Here is a 7,534-nt window from a genome sequence, read left to right on the forward strand (position 1 = left end):
GGCGCCTTTGAAGGCACTCATGATGCAAATTAAAGGTGGTACACTCCAGGCGACCCGTTTTCTTATTAAAGGCCACTTCCACCCTGACGGTCCTGATTGCTTGAGTGCCAATCCTCCTCGACAGTCATAGCACGTGCTGTCGACCTGTGCAGTAAATGTTTTTGAAATTCTCAGGACTATTGACAGTGCATGGCAGTTGCTCACATCCTCAAACACATAATGCACCCGGGATTATTATTGTGACGAGGACGTGTGTAAGCAACACCTTGAAGCTCAGATTCTGGTTTCCTTCTCAGAAAATGCGGATTCATTTGTTTTGGGTGGAGTTAGGGGTGGGGAAGTATGTCTTGTTTTGTCTTTCAGCAAGAGACTACACCAATAGATATCAGGTTCCAAATTCTATCTTCTAAAACAGTGGTAGACAGAAAGAGACCGCTCAGGATTGTCTTGAAAATGTAGTTTTGGTTTCTTGCCAGCAGACTTGATTTTTGTTTGTCCCTTTCCCTCTCAACCCATCTCCACTCACCCTGTTGCTATTGCCAGCTCAAATAGTTCTGATTCGTTTCTGATTTCTTTTCTTCTCAGAATCAGGTTAGCCTTCATGACCGGAGTGTGTCATCCAAGCACTGCACCCGCGGTAAACTAGAAAAGAAAAAGAAAAATGAGCTGTCCCTTTTACCCGTAACCTGACTTAGTAAAGGGTTACGTGTCACGCAAAGTTGAAAGGTCAGTACAACGTATGTCTTCCTCGGAGACACTGAACCGGCCGCCAAGACACCTGACAACGCTCGTTGAATTAAAGATAGAGATAATCGAGGAAGTTTTCAAAGCTTATTTATATGAAGAATATAGCATATCTCCATCCAACACCACACAAACATGAAAGAAAACATGCTTATAAGGATTGAGACAAATAAATGAATTATTAGGATTCAGCGCAGTCCATGAAGATGGAAAAGGATTTATTGACACATAATGTAATTTGATGAAACAAAGTAAGTGGAAGGCGGGCAACAAATAATGAATGAAGAAGGAAGATTAGGAGTGAGGCGGGGAGAGGGAAAATAGAGGGAGAGAGAGATCGAGAACGTGGATAAAAAAATGTTCTGTTGTTCGCATCGGTCAGGGACTTAGCAGAGTGGAAGCCTGGCAAGCAGCTGAATAGCATCAGAATGGCTGGTTGCACACAAGAACGGAATGAACTAAGATTTGTGTAAATAAACCTAGAAAACCCCAAACAAAAACAAACAAAGCCAAACAGACCAAACCATTATATCTCCTTCATCAGATGCAGTGTTTACTGCACGTGCAGCCGCGAGGGGCACTTGGTACGGTGGAGCAGGAACTGTGGTTTCCAATAAATAAACTCAGTCCATGTTTCCACTCAGTCTGACATCACAAAGAGTGAGTGCTCAGGCCCTCAGAAGCGATCAGATCCTCCTTCCACGTTCCTTGCTAGAGGAACCTAACAAGACAGGCAATGTTGTATGTGATTGTCGTGTACAAAGTTGTATGTGACTGTCGTGTACACATAGTCACATATTCGATAGCATGCCTTCATTAAAGATTGTTCTTAATCAAGCAAAGTGTCGAAGCGCCAAGTCCCATTCTATTAACAAAATGTTTTGGAAGACACGTTTGGACTTTGCTCAGAAAGTTGTTCAATGTCCCGAACGTTCACCCCAGAACTGTTTGTGTCCTGTGACCTCCACACACACACACCTTTGTCAAACTTCATCAAACCTTCGATATTTTCCGGTTCAGAAAGTCCTCAATGAATTCTTCAAAGGACGTATTGAACCGGACTGAAAGAACTTGGACTTCTGCTATGAAGATTCTGCAAAACAAAAGACAGGTTTGATGTTAGGGTTGAACTCATCGGCCTGAACTGATCTTTCCCGCTCATAATCAGATTCATCTGAAGGTCTGCTTCTAGGAAATTGCATTGTGCCGTCTTGTTTATATTCATTCTCCCGTGGACATTTCTCATTGGGAGTCAGCTGTGTGGCTGTATTCCCCTTGGTGGTGTTTTTGTGGGGGGTTTTCTGATATTTTATTGACACAAGTACAATTGTACAACCGCAAAGACTGCAGAGGAATTCATACATAATAATATTATATACGTGCGTGAGAGAGAGAGAGAGAGAGAGAGAGAGGGAGGGAGATGTTCATCTGAGTAAATGAGGATAAATACAAATATAAAGCAGGAGAGAAACAAATCAGGTGGGCAGGTGGGCAGGTGGGCAGGTGGGCAGGTGGACACTAGCAGACGTGCAGTACGGGGACACCCACCTCATCCTCGTTAACTGCCGAAACTGATAGCTGGCCGGATCGATGTTCAGTGTACGGCGACTGAGAGAATGTTTAATGCAACACATCGATCCAGCCTCCTCATCTGGAAACGAACTCCCTTCTCTACAAGCTCACCTTGTCCTTGATGGCTTGTTACACGGATAAGTCTAATAATCTACAACATCGATCTGTTGCTCTCTCTCTCTCCTTTCATGATGTGAGCACTGCACGCCTTGTTCATTCTCTGCACTTTGCGTGTCGGCTACACTCTTTTGATGTTAATTTTATGCCTTAATTAAGGCCCCTGATCAGATATAAGCCGCTAACACAGGTAGGGTGATGTTTGTATCCCGTACTGAGTAACAACAACATGCACGCATGTGCACATACACATACCCGTGTGTAGACATATTCATGTCTTTTAATATGTAAGTACTTTCAAGTTATGTATGTGTGTTTTCTGAGAGAACGAGAGAAAAGTGAGATATGGAAGAGGATGAAAGTTACGAACCCTGATGTCTACATGCCACTCACCTGTGCTCCTGTTCACTAGCGAAACAGTCACATCTGCTGTTTATTTACAATACCAAGATCTTTGGTCATCTGTCCAGAAAATTGTCGTATTTGGAATGATTTGGAAGAAATATTACACGTGTCTCGATAATCATACTTGGTAGTATTGAAGGTCACAAACAAGTCCCTGTCTTACTTGATTATCTGGGACTTTAAGAGACACAAATACATTCAAGCGGACTTAGCCAAGACCATTATAAACACAATAGAAGGTGAGCAGCTGTCACTCCTCGACCACACTTGATGTAAGCCACTGTGGGGAGAGTCGAATCACAGGTCCTCAAAGCGACAGAAATACCGAAGTAGCTTAGGGGACCTGCGACTGTTCCTCCGCAAGTTTCGTGTGGAACTCGACGAACATTCTAGTGTTGCTAAACACAGTCACACTACACAGTCATCACTCCTTCTCTGATCATCATTGTCTACGGAAGGTAGAAGCCGATGTAGGCGCTGGTCCTTCAGCTGTTTGCAAACCATTATGGATATCTTGAGCAAAGAGAGTGGCCTCCTCTTGACGACATAAATAGGACATGGAGTTTTATTTGTGTTTATTTTTGTAATTTATCATTCATGACTGGTATTCATGTAGAAGAGACTATTGGCTTGGTAAAGCAGACCTACTGTGACCATCTGGCAAGCGAGCTTTGTTTTTATGTTCATTATACCATTATAGCTACAGGTCCGCAAGAGAACAAAACGACTGAGGGGATGGTGGGCTACCTGTCGGTGGTGTGGTGGTGGTGGTGGTGGTGGTGGTGGTGGTGGTGGTGGTGGTGGTAAATACTTTCGAAATCTGCGAACATTTTAATAAATTTTACAAAATTTTACAAAATTTTCTCAAAGGCCAGCCAGATGCTTGAAAACCGCGCTGACAGTCAACCATCTTGTGACTTTGTGGAAGCGGGAGTGTTCCAACTCAGCCTTCTGATCGCAATGGCGACACACGCAACTGACGGCGCTAAAACCGTTCAGATCAACTGTTACATTAATGTCGAAACGATAGCCTACGCGTGAATGGAGGCGGAATGAATCATAATCGGCCTTGCGGCAAACAGGTCTGTACTCGTCATCTTACAGGTGTGCGGCCGCCCTCCCAACAAAATAACCCTTCAGTTTGCTGTCGTTGCCTCTCACCGTACCCAACACCTATGTACCGGGTAAGAAAAAAGTTCTTGAGTATAATTCACCTGCATTGGCGGCGAAAGTAATGACCTCCACCTCACTCGACTCAGAATGGGCGCCGTCGACATTCAAGCTGTCTTCCCCACCCAACCCCTGCACCTCTCCACCCTGTGCATTGACTTCTGTCAGCTTAGTTCGTCAACAGCTTGAACAATAACCGTTAAACATGGCGTGGCTGCAGGTAGAAGTGCACTAGGGAAGATGGCCGAGCAGCCAGGAGATTGGGTTACACTCACTTGACCTGGTCCACCCGTGATGATCCTGAGACGATGAGGTGATGAAGCTGATGCCAGCTGAATGTAACAGAATTCTCTGTCCATCACATACTGTCGATTATATATCAAAGACAACAAATTTAGAGTGACACCATGCATCACGTCGTCTTATCTCCAAGTCATCATCACATTCTCCTCGGCCGGTTTTTCAGAGGAAATATAAGAGAGAGAGAGCAGAACACGAGAAACTCTTAGCGGCAGGGTCTCCCGACAGCTCGAGTTACTCAACGGTGGGTCGAGTTGTCAACCGTTGAATGCTGCCGCACACCCTTGTTGTTCTTGATCACAACGCTTTTGTCAGCCGAGAAAGCTGTAAATCAGTTTTGTCTGACAGACTTTGCCCACAAAAGAGTTTCTGGCAAAGTAAAAAAAGGAAGGAAGGCTCGGGAGTTGTTGACACCAACAACAAAACATGTGTTGACGCCTTTCTCACCTTCATGGTTCACAGACAATCATTGCATTCGATCTTTGTCGAGTTGCGTGTCATCCTCCGGTCGAAAATCGAAAACAAATCGACAGAGAGTCCTGCCTACAGAAAGCAACCTGATCCGTGATATGGTAGCGGGTGGTGTTTGGGACAGGTGGGAGACAAAGTGAATGTGGTATACTCAAAGATAGAGACTCCAGACAGAGTAAAAAAAACCTCGAACATATTGATGAACGTATTTATAAGAGTATTATGTAAATCATAAGTCAAATCTCTTTGAGTTAGCTCTACATGTTTAATTTGTAGACTACATTTAACAGATTCCTATTGTTGCAAATGATTTCTTTAAGGAACGTAAGCAACAAACAAACAAGCCAATAAAATAATAAAGTAAACAAAGAGATAAACGCAAAGTCATTCTCGATGAAGCAAGGAAGATTATCAAGGAAACAGCTTTTAGCTATCAATATTTGATGATGCGATAACCTTATAAGTAAAATAATACCAAACCATTATCGGATCATTGGTGCATGTAACAAAAGTTTCTGATCCATTACTTAATTATTTCTAAGGTGATCATACATTCTATAGAGGAATCAATTACCCCGACATGAATATGCAACAATAAAAAGTTGTTTGTCCATTCAATAAGTGATGAGATTTTGTTGAGTTTGAAAGGAAAAAAGTCCTTCCACCGGATTTCCCACTGTGTGTATGTGGAAGTTAGGGGGAGGGAATCTATTATTGTTCAAGCAAAGTTTATTTCCTACCAGCCAGTAAGCGACGCCATCAATGTTATTTTTTCTTTCATGGAACTTAGCTTCCGTACTAAGAGTCAATCGGTGTAGTCTCTTACAGCTGCAAAGTATAAAGAATTGAAGCTCTTAGTACGGATGAGGGAGGTAATCATGCAAATCGGACAAGGCAAGGGATGCAACTCATACCAAGCACAATCTGTCAAACGTAGTTACCTCCCTTACTCCACACAGTCGGGTAGACGCTAGCAATGCAAGAGGTGTGAGAGGGCATACAGATAAATACGTTTCCAATCAATAATAATAATAAACAATAACAAACATGTGATTTCAATATTTGCATATTGTTTTTAGGAGTTCTGTTCTTTTTGGAGTTAACGAAGAAGGAATGCAGGACAGGGTTACAGCAATCAAACCGAGATAGAACAAACTCACAGACAAGAGTGCATGTAGAATGTGACTGATGGCGCTGATCATGCATAGCTCAAAACAGACAGACTGATACATCTGTAATTTGTCTAAGGTTATGTCTACAGTTACGATGAATCCGAGATTTCGACTGACAACATGAAGGTGATGTTGGTGTCATCCACCTTGACATACTTCCGAGGACTGATGAACGATGATGGATTTCTTCGCCTCAAGCGGAAGAGGGCGTCCGTTTTATCATCGTTCAGTTTAAGTTTGTTTTTCAATCTTTAGCTTCACTAAACAGGCTTCCGTGGTATTGATAGCAGTGTGGAGCATTGCAACTGTGTGTCATCAGCATATGATTGATGAGAAACCTAATGATATGCATGATGAAAGTGGTTTTGCCAAGTACTGAGCCTTGAGGGACCTCACAAGAAAGGGAAGCAGGGCGGGATGTTTGACAGTCTGGGTCCTATCAGTTAGGTAGGAGTTGAACCATGCTAGTGCGGGTCCAGAAATTCCGTAGAGGATGCGAAGTCTTTGAAGGAGCAGAGAGTGGTCGAACGTGGCAGACAGGTCAAGCAGACTTAAGACACAAGCATCACCACCGTCAGGCGCAGATAACTTGTCCGAGGTTACTCTGAAGAGAGTAGTTTCAGTACTGTGAAGTGGTTTGTATGCCGACTGAGCCTGATGGATGGGATGGTGGTCTTGTAAGTAATCCCAGAGCTGTGTCAAAACGACTTTCTCCAGTATATTACAGAGAGGAGGCAAGATTGAAAGTGGGAGAGTTGTTTACCACACTGATGTCCAATGGAGGCTTCTAACGAAAGGACCTCACCAGAGCGTTTTTAAAGAAAGATGGAGAAACATCTGTTGAAAAACAGACATGGAAAATATTTATGATAACAAATAAAACATCAAAGCATTATATGAAAAGGTTTGTGAGCATTGGCAAGTTGCTGGCTTGGCTCAGAGAATGATCGCCATTACATCAGCCTCGAGACTGGTCGAAGCTCGGTAAGAGAGCATCTCGGGAGAACATCATAAGAGATGTCTGGCGCCGAGGTCGAGTATAGGTATGATCGAATGTTCGAGATCTTGGGAGGAAACATTGGTGGTGTCCAGTCTTCCACCAAACATACTCAGCTTGCCCAGGTTTGCTCCATGTCACGGAGTTTGACAGGGTTCTGTGAATACCAAGGTGTACACTTCAGACATCGAGACACTAGGACTGATATTCTGCACAATATCGATGAATCACGTAAAGAAAATTTGCCGAGTGTGTCTGAAAGTGTAAAAAAATGGTGTCGAGAAAGTACAAGAATTTAGATATTTCATGTAAAATATTGTATGACAAAGTCATTACCGTTTTTCCATTTTTTCCCGATAGTGAACGGTTGAATTACAACTCGGTTGGTTCAGTTTGATATTGATAATGTGGGGGAGGAGGGGTATCAGAAAGCAGCAGCATAAGGCGCATTCGGCCTACACCGTGGTAACAGTATTGAAGGTGGGGTATGTTGAAATGAGTGAAGTTTGTATTGCGCAGGTACGTGATCTTTCCTGTCCAGTGGTGGGTTTTATTATTTTGTTTACTTGTTTTGCTGTTGTTGTTT

This window comes from Pomacea canaliculata, linkage group LG10, assembly GCF_003073045.1.
Source record: "Pomacea canaliculata isolate SZHN2017 linkage group LG10, ASM307304v1, whole genome shotgun sequence".
Lineage (NCBI taxonomy): Eukaryota > Metazoa > Mollusca > Gastropoda > Architaenioglossa > Ampullariidae > Pomacea > Pomacea canaliculata.